The following is a 12,626-nucleotide window of genomic DNA, read 5'->3' as shown; positions in this document are numbered from 1 at the left end:
TTGCTATCTATATTCCTGCCTTTGGCACCATCTATATCCCTTTCTTATTTGATTCTTCTGAAATAAGTAACTCTTTCTAATAAATTGAGCCATAATTGATATATAACATATTGGTTTCAGGTACAGTAACTAACTTGCATAGTTATTTTATAGTTGATATAGCATCTTAATACAACATTACCTTAATTCTCACAATAACTTTATAATACAGGAATTATCACTATTCCTATTTTATAGATGAGAAAACTGAAGCTCAGAAAGACTGAGTAATTTATCTAAAGCCAAAGGCTCGTAAAGAGCAAAAGTGATCCCAACTCTTCAATCTTTTCTTCTTTCATCACCAAATTAAGTTTATTTAAAGGAAATTTAAAAGTGGGGCCTATAAGAAAAAAAAGAGATGAGATTCAGTATAGCTCTGAATTTTTCTGGATTGCCAACATACGTTACTAATTAAACACAGCTTACTTTTCTCCTTTCTGTGCAGTTGAAGCTACCAAGAAAAAATCTAGATAAAGAAAACACTATTATTTATCTATGTCCAATTTCAAAAACCTATGCCAAACAGACACAACATTGTAAACTGACTATACTTCAATAAATGTATTTTAAAAAAACCTATGCACCAATAACGAACACTTCAAAACATAATAGTTCAAATTTGCAGTAAAATAAGGATGACATTTTCAGAAAAAAAATTTTTTACTTCAGATTTGAAAACTAACAAACTAAAGAATATCTGCATTATGTCATAGATTTCCTTTCACTTTTCCCTCAACTGCCTCCCCTGCAAAGAGAGAGTTGTTAGAGGACGTAAAGTTTAATCTAATCCACCAATGACCACTGAGGGTATCTTCCCACCTGGTGGGAGTCAAGAACATTAGCTCAGGCCCTTACCAGAATCACACAAACTGTAAGTTTTGAACATTACTGATATTTTGGCCAAATAACTCTCTTGTGTAGGGTAGCATGGGGTAGGATATGTCTGTGCATAGCAGGATATTTAGCAACATCCCTGGCTAGATGCCAATAGCACCCCACCTTCAGTTGTGACAACGAAAAATGTCTTCAGACACTGCCAGATGTCCCTTGGAGGGCAAAATTATTCCTGTTTGAGTACCATTGGTTTAGATGTTGCACCCTGGGTCTTTGAAAAAGAAGGCCTCCAACCAGCCCAGTATAATTTTTTTTAATTAAATTTGGATTTTTAAAAACAAGATGGTAACAGTAGAAAAAGATACCTAAATAATACACATGGCATCCTCCTTTAGGTCAAAGCATTTTGGAGGATTCTGTAACGATCTCATCTACATGAGATACATCAGTCCCCACTTCCGTTCCATTCCAAAGATGGGGAAATGTCCAGTTCTCTGCCTATTCTGCTAGTAAAAATGTTAAATATATACATACATAAAACCTAAACAATTCTAACTTGCAAATCTCCATTTCTTGCCTTACATGGCCGCACTATGGTTCTTGAGCCACGCATCCTAGAGATTCAAACTTCTGCTCTTCAGATTTTCTCATCTGGTTCCTACCATCTATTTGTGAAGCAAGAAGAAAGCTGATGACCTTTAAGGTCCTTCCCAACCCTTAACACCCAATGGCAAAAATACTCCTTCAACTTTTACTTACTGACTCCCAGCTGACTAGGCCACCTCTTGAGATCACTGAATTCGTTCATGCTAACTTTTCTTTCTCCACTCTTCATAGTACTCTATGATGAATACAACCAAGCAGTATGTTAACTGTTTAAAACATCGCTTATTTAATACCAGTGATTAGCTGATTATTCCCTCACTCAAAATATTTTAAACGTGGCAATTGATTTTAAAAGAAAAACTTCTCACGCAGCTGATACTACTCATATGAATGGACCACAATAAGCAAATATTGAGATGGAAAGTGGTTGCCTCGGTCTGGGGGTGGGGTGGGGTGGGGAGAATGGGAAGTAACTGCTAATGGGCAGAGGTTTCTTTTTGGGGTGATGAACATGTTCTAAAATTAGAGTATGGTGACAGTTGCACAACACTGTAAATATACTAAAAATTGTTTAATTTAACACTTTAAATGAGTGTATTTTACTCAATAAAGTTGTAAAAAGCTAAAAGCAGGAAAAAGGAACTTTAATCAACTTTTATTCATAGGAAAAGGAATGTGATTAAGAAATTCTGCAAAGTTTGCCATTTCATGAGTTATGTAAGATTTGGTTTTAATTCTGTCATAAAAATTTAACACCTAACCAGAAATAAATTTTAACATTTCCAGAAAACAAACATGCAAATTTAATCATTTTTTTCCTAGTAAACTTTGGATAATTTGAAAGCAATGAAAAACATTTCAGAGTCAAATGCTAAAGTAACAATACCTCTCCAAGAACAAAATTTATTAGAACAAAAATATCTTTTCTTTTAAAAGTCATCCTCAGATTGTAATCTCTCCTAATAGCGCAATATTTCTGAAGTTAACAGAGCATATTTTAATAGCCAAATCACAACAAAATTGCCAACATCTAATCCCCCAAACCACAAATATCAATCGCCCAAAATTTGCACATATTAATAATTTTACCAAAACCTATCATAAGCAGTGATGACCACTATGAACCACCAAGTAACACCTATTTCTAGGAAATAAGACTGACTGCAATACAAATACAGTCAAGCAAACAAATCCCATCATTCCATCTGTTCTATCATAACTGCTTAGAAAGCATTAAGGCTCTCAAGGTACTCTACCAATTAGAACTCTCCGTCATATTTATAAAAGTCAATCTGAATGTCTATCAAAATCTGCAGTTTAAATTACCACAATAACACATTTCTCAGTATACTATCATGACATCACTTGCCTTGTAAGCATTTACTATTAAGATTGCCCTGGGGTTTGACAAATCAGAAACAGAACCAATTAAAAACAAAACACAAAAACATTCCAATTTAATTCTTCGAAAGTAAGGAGCGCCTCAGTAAGGACAAAAGTAAACCTGGTTAAAAGGGAATTTTTTTTTAAAATTGCAACCCGGGTCAGCCAAAATTCTAAAAATACCATCCTGAACTCAGCACACGGACAAACCAAGTGGTTAGTTATAATGGGGAGGCAAAAGTTCCCTTGTCAACGACAGGAGGGCAGGGGAGGCCTGCCTTTGTATCAATGCAGGGATGGAAAGAAGCAGAACCGAAGAAAATTAACTACTGAACAAATGACTGCGAGCGACATTGACAAACTGCAAAACACCGAGTTATTCTTTGGGTTGGCCTTCGCCAGGAAGAAAAGTGATTTTTTTTTAATTTAAATTACTCCAGTGGGATCAAAAAGAGGCCAAGGGCCCAGGAGGAAAAAGAAAGGGAAAGTTTTGGGGCAGCATCTAAGGAGGGTGGTGGAAGTTCCACAGCCCGGATCCCCGAGAGGGGCAGCAGGGGCGAGAGCGGCATGGGGGCCGCCGGCCGGAGGTGAGAAGCCCGGCTGCTGGCCCCGACCCCGGAGGGAGACTTAGCAAGAGGAGGTGGCCGGGAGAGATGGAAGCTACGGCGCTGGTCAGTTGTGACCGAAACTCTGCCCGGCGCGGGCCGGGGAGGAGGCAGAGGGGTGGGGGCTCGGTCCCTCTATCCACGGGAGGTCGGGTGAGGGTGGGCCGCGAAGCGCTGGGGCCGAGTAGGGCCAGGCCGACACCTACCTGCGGGTCCCGGGCAGCCGCCCCAGAGCAAGGCCTAGTGCATCGCCGCCGCCTCCAAACCTCCACGTCGCGCCGAGGCTGCTGCTTCGCGGCCGCCGCCGTCCGGAGCCCGGCTGGGCCCGAGCCCGGCTTCCCGCCTCCGCCCCGCGCCGGCTGGCCGGTCGGCCGGGGGAGCACAGGGCCGCCCTCTCGAGCCCAGCTCCGCTTGGGGGTGAGAGGCGGTAGCGGCGGCTCCCTCACGTCTCTCCCGGGTGTCCTGTCAGCCAACAGTTTCCCCCGGGTCCGCAGCGCCGCCTCCGCCGCTGCTGCCACCGCCTCTCCCACATCCCCGGCCTCCGGAGGAGCCGCCGCCGCCGCGCCGCGACCACTACCCCCGGCGCTTCTGCTCCCAGTTCCACTGCTTCCCCTCGCCCCGCCGGCCCGCCTAGGTCCGGCTAGGTTCCGGGGAGACAGCGCCGGAGGCCGCCGCGAGGCCGCCGCAGCCCCCAGCCCACAATCCACCGCGCGGCTCCGCGGGGGCGGGAGGGCCGCGGCCCGGGCCCGGGCCGGGGGGAGCGCTTGCTGCCTCGGGAGAGGGCCGGGCCGGTGAGGACGCCGCCGCCGTTCCCCCGGAGCACGGAATACCCCGCGCAGCTGCTCGGCGCCTCCTCTAATGGGCCTCCACGCAGACAGAAATCCACGCGGAACTCGACTTTCCCCCACGACCCTTCCCCCACCCCGAGGTGCTCTCGCGAGCAGCCCGGTGCCGCCTGCCGCCTGCCCGGGCACTGGTCGGCGACCCCTCAGCGTGGCCCCCGACCACCCTCCACCCCCCGGCCCATCGAACTCCAGACATCCCTCAGTCACCCAGCACCTATTTAAGCAGATACTTCCACAACATTCCACCTGTCCTTTCACCCCTTCAAAGTGAAGGCTGTTGAGAGTTTCCCGAATAAGTATCCTTCGATAAGTTTAAGGCCAGCCCCTCCCCAACAATCCACTGGACTCTGGAAACTGCATCGTCTCTCTAGCGAGGCCTTCCCCCACCACGTCGTGCCCCTAAGTCTTTCCCTAGTTCCAGGCCTTTCTCCCAGGCACCTATCAAACTTCTCTGGCTCTGAAATCAGTTATTCCTGCTATTTGACTGAGATACTTGAAATGTGTGTATTATCAAGACCTCCTCACTGTGATTCTTAACAGTAATCCAATCCAGCCTGGTTTCAGAGGGCTGGTGATCTTAATCTAATAAAATACAATCCTCAAGAAACGGAATGTTTAGAATATTTGAAAGAAAGATCAGGGCCATTAGAGCGCTTGTGTCTTAATTTTAGGAAGATTTCTTTCAGTTTTCAAATCATTTCTTTGCCTAAAAACATCTCAAAGTTTCAGGCATTTATAAGACTGTGTTTTAACAAATCAAAAGTGAAAATGTAACACAGTTGGGGATTGGAAAAAAAAAATTGATGCAAATTTCACTTCTAAGAAGTCATTTTGAAAACTGCAAACGTAACTCTTTGTAAAATAATTTTACCCACTAAAGAACTAAAATTGGAGGATGGGAAGGACAAGAGAGAAGGAAGCAACAAAAATAACAGATTTTTTACATTACGTTTTTCTAAATTCACTTCTCTACAGTTTTGTAATAAGGAGAGTGCGAGTATCAATCTCCAATATGAAATAAATATAACTATAAATAAAGGAATCCTCCTAAATCTCTGATCTCACATAAAACCAGATCTCACAAAAATACCAAAGAAAGAATCACCAAATTTTATCAAAAGCCAGAGACAAAAATAAGTTCACTTTAAGTCTAGAATCAGTTCATAGATTATACTTAAGAAATGGATTTGGCAGGTTCCTTTATTTTGAAACCACATCAGGAAGTCAACAATAGTTCGAAAGCCGCCTTAAACCTGGTGGTTTGGCCTTTTAAAAAGTATTTGCATTTATACCCCACCTTATTCCAGAAAAAATTCTAAATTGCTCTAGTTGGCACGTGGATTAGAGAATAGCCATGAAGTATCTCTCAGACACTAGAACAAGACCAACTGGTTTGCTTTCCTCATTATCCATCTGTAAATAACATACCATAGGAAGAAAATACACATTTGAGTATTGCACTTAGTTCTTTCAGGGATCCAGCATGATTTTACTTTTCCTTTTCCACAGAATAATTTATAATCATGAATCTAAACATAAAAGTAAATGCTAATGATCTGGTTTACCAAAAACAAAACAAAACAAAAACTGTTAACTAGGCAAGTAATTTAATTTAGAAGTAGATAAATTTCAAATTAATTAATATGCTCACTTGTTATACCTTGAATCATTTCAGTATTAGAAAGAAAAGCCAAGTCACAAATAAATATGTACAGGTATATTATTAGTGTTAAATTTTCAGAAAGCACGGATCACAGAAAATTAAGAAAAACTGATGGAAATCATCATTGCCCTCAGAAGAAGCAAATATGAAGAAAATATTTAGCTACCCTATTATTAATGTTGTGTCTGGAATAGTATTTGTTAAATCTGTTAATAATTATGAATGGGAATAGTCATTGGGGTCATGTATTCTCATTATATGGAGAACAGGCAAATTTTCTAATGCTGCAACACCTATAAAGGCCTAGGCTTATCTTTGCTATATGATCAGCACATATTTGTGTATGTGGCAGTAGTGAGGTTAACATGTTTACTCAGTCAATGAATACCATTTTTAATGTTTGTCAGAAACTATACATTCATATGCCAATATAAATACAGAAGAGAAAGGGGGCACTCGTAGAAGGAACAATAAGAAAAATTGTTTTGCAGTTTAGTTAGACTAGCCCCTCTTTTTTCCACAATAGCAAAACTTAAATCTATCCAATAGAAACCCATTCAAGTTCTCTAACCTACTCCATAGCTAAATATGTATAATTACATTGTGTGTTTAGTATAAAATACCTTTAGTAAGCAAAATCCACATGTACTCATGCACTGAAAGTATTATGCTGGTAGTTGTTTCTCATACGGGTTTGTTTTTTTGATTCAATGCTCTGAATTATTTAATCCATCATATTTAAGCTATTCTAAATGTTAAAGTGTTTTCAAATCACAATTTATAACAATATGAAAGGAACCTGAAACTATGTTTTAATATTTCCTCATATCTAATGTAAGACTATTGGAAAACTTTCCAATTTACTTCCAGTATGGTATAAGACACTAAAACTAAATGTGGGTAGAAGCAACAATAGAAATATAATATTTCACGTGGTAACACTACACTCAATCATTACTGGGAGTAAAATACATGTTTTCATTATACCATCATTTATTTGTGTCTTCTAAATCAGCTGCTTGATTAATTTAGAAACAATTATTTAACTCTGTTACATTTTTCTTTAACGCTGATATTCCAAATTTTCATTTGATTACCCTAATAATAGCAACTACCACTTACTAAGAATTTACTGTGCTCCAAGTATACGGAAAACCAAGGTAGCATGGTGTATTAGTTTTTTATTACTGTGTGCAAATTATCACAAACTTAGTGGTTGAAAGTAACATATATTTATTATGTTATAGTTCTGTGAGTCAGGCATTTGGGCACAATTTACCTTGGTCTTCTGCTCAGGGTTTCATAAGGCTGCAAAGTATCAGTCAGGCTGTGTTCTCATTTGTAGGCTTGACTAGGGAAGAATCTGCTTCTAAGGCCATTCATGTTGTTGGCAGAATTCCTTTTCTTGTGGTTGCAGGACTGAGAACCCTAGCTTCTTGCTGGATGGAGGCTGCCCTCAGCTCCTAGAGGCCTCCTGCAGTTCCTTGCCACATAGGTTTTCTCATCATGGCTGCTTACTTCATCAAACCAGCAAGGAGTATCTCTAAAGTCTCTAAAGTGAGTCAGCTATCAGTAGAGTGGTATTCTATCATCTTCACCACGCTCTGTGATTTAGAAGCAAGTCACAAGTTTTGCTCACACTCAAGGAGAGGAGATTAACCAAAGTTGTGAACACCTGGAAGTGGGAATCATGGAGGCTACCCTAAAGTTTGTCTACCACCTGCAGTGATTAATTATACACAGGCTTTGGAATTAAGCTAACTTTGGGTTTTCAGCTAGGTTTTGACACTTTAACTATATGACTTTGATCTCCATTTCTAATTCCCTGTGTCTTCATCTGCCAAATAGAAGTAATTTATTACTTTATTTTTCTCATGATAAATAATAAAATTGTGGTAAGGAATAAATAAGCATTTTAACCCAGTAAAAGATTAACACAGAAGGCTCAATAAACACTGGTTTTCTTCCTTTTCCCTCTTCTCTTTTTTATTTTAATCTTGGTCTACTGGAAGTCCCCGTTGTCATTTCTACTTGCAGCTGCTACTTTGTTAGCCTGTGTGTAGAGTACATGTGTGTATACCTGTGAGTAGGGTTGTGCAAAATCAACTCTAGTATCAAATCTATAAAAATATTGCAAATTGTATCTGTAATTTCAACTAGGCAAAATTAAAAACTGATAAATCCATAATATTAGAAAGACAATTATTAGACATAGAGGCTTTGAGAGTTTAGAGAACTTTGTTGGGATTGGCTTTTTTTTCCTCCCTTTGAATCATGTTTAATATGCATATAGTACAAAAGGACATGTTACAGCTTAGTAGTATCCGTGTTCTCTGGGTTTGCATCCTAGCTCTGCCACTTCCTAGCTGAGTATCCTTGGGCATGTTAAGTTCTCTAAAGCTCAACTCCTTACAGGAATGATAGTACCCACTTCACAGACCTGCTGTAAGGATTACATTTAAAGTGTACTTAAATAGCATCGCTTAGTGCCTAACTCATAATCAGTACTTAAAATTGTTAGCGATCATACTTATCATTATAATCTTTACTATCTTATTATTATTAGGAAAGCTGTGTTAATGAAAACCCCTGAACAGGAAGCAGTAACACATGACTATGAATGAGGTGGGTGAAGTGAGGCATGAGAACCCACGAGATCTCAAAAGTCCTCATAAAACAAAAAGGCCAATATGTTAGGTAAGTGGCCAGAAGCATGAAAATTTGCAAGTCAGAACTTGGACAAATAGGAACTAGGGAACAACCAAACTGCAAACTGTGAGGAATGCAACCTAAGACATTAGCAAGAGATGATCACATGAAACCTCAGACATGAAGCCTCTTATGTACTTTCTCCTGGAGCAGAAGTCAACCATAGAACACATCTAATCCAGCATTTGGAATAGGAAACACACGAGTCCTGTTACAATTGGAAAATAGTGATAAATTGTTGCATAGATTAAAGTCTAGTAGTTGGAAATGTGGGCATATCCTGACAAATGTAAAATTATTTTCAAATTGGACCATTTCCCTAGAGAAGTGGTTATACATATACCATTTTATTAATCCTATATCATATTTTTTCTATGTTGCCTCATGTAATATTTGGTCTTTTATTGTTTCACTTGGTTATTTTATCTATGGAAGTTTTGTCTAACAAACTAAGTGATAAATATTTCTAGGACAGGATTTTCTGTTGTTGCTGTTATTGTACTTTTTAACATATCCTACAGAATCTGGAACAATATACTAATAGTTGACTTTCAATAAATGCTTACTGAATTAAAAAATAAATATGAATTACTCCCCCTTAGTAAATGGTATTTGGCATAATGAATATTAATAATTCATGAAATTAATAGATGACCTTGAAATTATACTTGACTCTCTCATATTCCACATCTACCATGTTAGAAAATCCTATTCGTTTTACCTACAAAATATATCTAGACTAAACAGTTAGCACCGCTCACATTGCATCCATCCTGGTCCATCTTGCCTGCAGGGCTGCTAACTACAGCTACTGGACTATGTACACTGCTCATGACAGGAAGTCCCATTCACAGAGACTGAACAGTGAATGATGCTTCTTAGAGTTGTGTAGTGCAGTGATCCTACTTGCCTGGATTATTACAAAGTCTCCTAGCCTTTGTCCCCTACCAGTTTATTCTCAACAAAACAGTCAGCTTGATCCTACTAAAATTTAAGTCAGATCATGTCATTCCTCTGCTTAAAAGACTCCAGTGGCTCTGTCTTACTCATACTAAAAGCCCACTCTTACCTCTCTAACTTTGTCTCCTCCTGCTCCCCCCATTTCTCACTCTGCTCTAGTCACAGTGAGCTCCTCACTTTTCATGGGATGCCAGGCATGCTCCTGCCTCAGAGCATTTGCACTTGCTCTTCCCTCTTGCCTGGTATACTTTTACCCCAGATATCCAGATGGCTAACTCCCTCACCGCCTTCAGATCTTTATTCAAGTCTTACCTTCATAGTGAAACATTCCACGACACCTGTATTTTTCATTGCAACACCATGCCCTGCCTACTTTTCGAGTTTATATTTCTCCTTAGCCTTTATTATCATCTAACCCCTCCATGTTTTACTTATTTGTTGTCTGTCTCTCCCTCACAGGAAAGCAGGCTCCATGAGTACAGAGGGTTTTGTCTCCTTTGTTTCCCGCTTTACCCCCACCCCCCGCCAGTACCTGGAACAGTGCCTGGTGTGAGTTGAGAGCTCAATAAATACTTGTTGAAATAATGAATGAAATATAAAGACAAACTGGTGCTTATAAACATAAACCATTTTTTCCCATACATTAAGCAGAGTGACCAATTAGTCTAATGTCTTAAAACAACTGGCCACTGATATGTTATAGGGCTTAAGATTTTTGTAAGCCGCTATTAATTTATTGAATAATGACAGACTTGGCTTATTTTACATCTGGAGTATTTTAAGTAATAACTACAGGAAATTATTTTTAAAATATGCAATTCTATAATGAAGTATAAAGACAGGATAGTTAAACATTTATTAGGAAAAAAGTTTTCATTGAAAACCTCCCTAGGAAAGGAAGAAATTTCATTTAAAACTTTTTGAGGAAAAATGTGGTCAATTTAGAAGCCATACATTTTCAGAGAAATAGAAGTCATAGTTGGCCTCTCAAAGGATTTCCTCAAGAACCAGCTTCTTCACCAACTGGGTATGTGACATGACTCACCCACAGCCATTGCTCAGAAAGAACTCCCTAAGCAGCAGGAAAACAAATTCTTACACTGCTATGTAATACTTTTAAATAGAAGGGAAAAAAATCAAACAGGAAATATTTTAGAAGCAAAATAAACAGAGACAAGAAAAAAACCCACTGAGTATCAATAAACCAGGACAATTTCACAACATAATCCAAAGTAAAAGATTAACAACATAACAATGGATTGCAATTACATAATAGACTTTCCTTGTATATCAAAATGCATTAGAAAGGCCATTTAATTTTCATGCTATTGTCTGGTCATTTTGGTTCCCATTCTACCAGGAAGTAAAATGTCTGTGTTTTCTCACTTTATTCTCTTTACTTCTATGAATTCCCAAGCGTTAATAAAAACAAGCTCTTAATCAGAATCTGATTTCAATCTAGAAGTCTAATTTTCAAAAATCTAACTTTAGATCTAGAACAGCACTTTCCCCTTCCAAACTTGTATTTACTACCTTTTAAGGATCTAAATAAAATAAAAGTAATAAACTCAAAAGAAAGAAAACATCATTGAAATCAAAGACTTTTGGAACAGAAGAGACTTCACTTGCAGACAAGGAAATAAAGGTCCAAAGGGCTGAGACAGATAATGTTTTAGCAGTGGCAGATGACTTCCAATCAGAAGCCACGTTTAGGGACTTCTCATCCCTATTCTTTGTCCCACATTATATTGTGGAAATGCTACAGCAACAAATTATTGAAAAAATGAAGAATTATGTTAAAGGGAATTACTTGTTATTTGAATCCAAAAAAATTATCAGATTCCACATCTCCTCCAGAGAAAAGTTAAGGCTTTCTCTAAAATATAGAATTTGAAGCCTCTCATTACTTGTAAGGAAAAAAAAAATCTTTTAGGGAAGGTTTTACTTGGTAATAAGTATTAAATAACTTAGTAACAAGTAATCTATGTAGATGAATTTATTATTTTAAGTACTCTTTACCAATTCACAAATCCAAGAGACAATTCCCATATTTGGTTGCAAGAATGCAGTATTTTAGAAAATGTATAGCTTATTTTTTGTGTGTATTCTTCTTTTATAAATATGCAAAAGCCTATTTCCATTCTTCTGAGTTTATCCTAACTTTACTTTGCAGCTCAACATGCACAGCAAAAGAAATGGTAAAGCACTGCATACAGGACACATTTACAAAACTTAAGTATTTTTGTGTCTATTACAAATTGAAAGACAGACTAGTGATAGTTTTATTTCCCCCACAGATCCCTACAACAAGCATATATCAAATCAGTGAGCAAACAAAAAGCCTGTGTAAATGGCTTTGTCTTCATGATTAAACTGGCTCACTGATGCGTGCCAGTGAGTGCTGCTTTGATTCCAGGTGGTCAGCATCTCTCTCTGGTTAATGGCATCCAGAGGGAAATGGCTCTCCTCTGTCTGCCTGATTCTTTACTGCCTGCCTGAGCTGCCTTCATTTTGCCCCAGTTTGTTAGAGGCTAACTCACTACTTGCCCCCAGAATGAGGTTAATTTTTGTCAAAATTTTTATTCCTCTTAATGGTGGAAGGAATATTCTGATTCAAAATCTCTTATTATAATGAAGAGGTAGGGAAGACGTTCCTATACCAATCATCCCTAACCCCCTGCAGTCATCCTCACTCTCACGTAGACATCCAAACATCCACTCACACTCAGGGGGTATTTATCAAAGATGTTTCTGGCTCCTAGATGCTAGTGGTAAGCAAGACTGACTGAATTCACGCTCTCATAGCACTCACAATCTGGGGTGGGCTGGAGAGGGAGTATAGAAGAGAGACATTAAGCAAATAATTACAAGCATTGTTCAACAACAGTTGAGATATGTGTCCTGGAAAAGTAAAAGAAGCTTGCCAACATGAGTATAACTCAATATAGGTGAACAGGGAATCCTTGCCCATGGAAGCAGCAT

At 39.1% G+C, this 12,626-nt stretch overlaps 1 protein-coding gene across 3 annotated transcripts in view; it reads right to left on the bottom strand.

Moving 5' to 3' along the window:
* VPS54 (VPS54 subunit of GARP complex) overlaps window positions 1-3,812 on the bottom strand; it is an 85,027-nt gene extending 81,215 nt beyond the window's left edge. For all 3 annotated transcript variants that reach the window (XR_004141605.2, XM_031467124.2, XM_031467125.2), the window contains exon 1: window positions 3,674-3,812. The gene's annotated coding sequence lies outside the window, so the exon portion shown is untranslated. The remainder of the gene's footprint in view (window positions 1-3,673) is intronic.
* Window positions 3,813-12,626: the final 8,814 nt, after the last annotated feature.

Source organism: Camelus dromedarius, chromosome 15 (assembly GCF_036321535.1).
Source record: "Camelus dromedarius isolate mCamDro1 chromosome 15, mCamDro1.pat, whole genome shotgun sequence".
In the NCBI taxonomy this organism is placed as follows: Eukaryota; Metazoa; Chordata; class Mammalia; order Artiodactyla; family Camelidae; genus Camelus; species Camelus dromedarius.
Note: the sequence above shows the minus strand (reverse complement) of the source record. Positions and strands in the feature narration are given on the sequence as shown.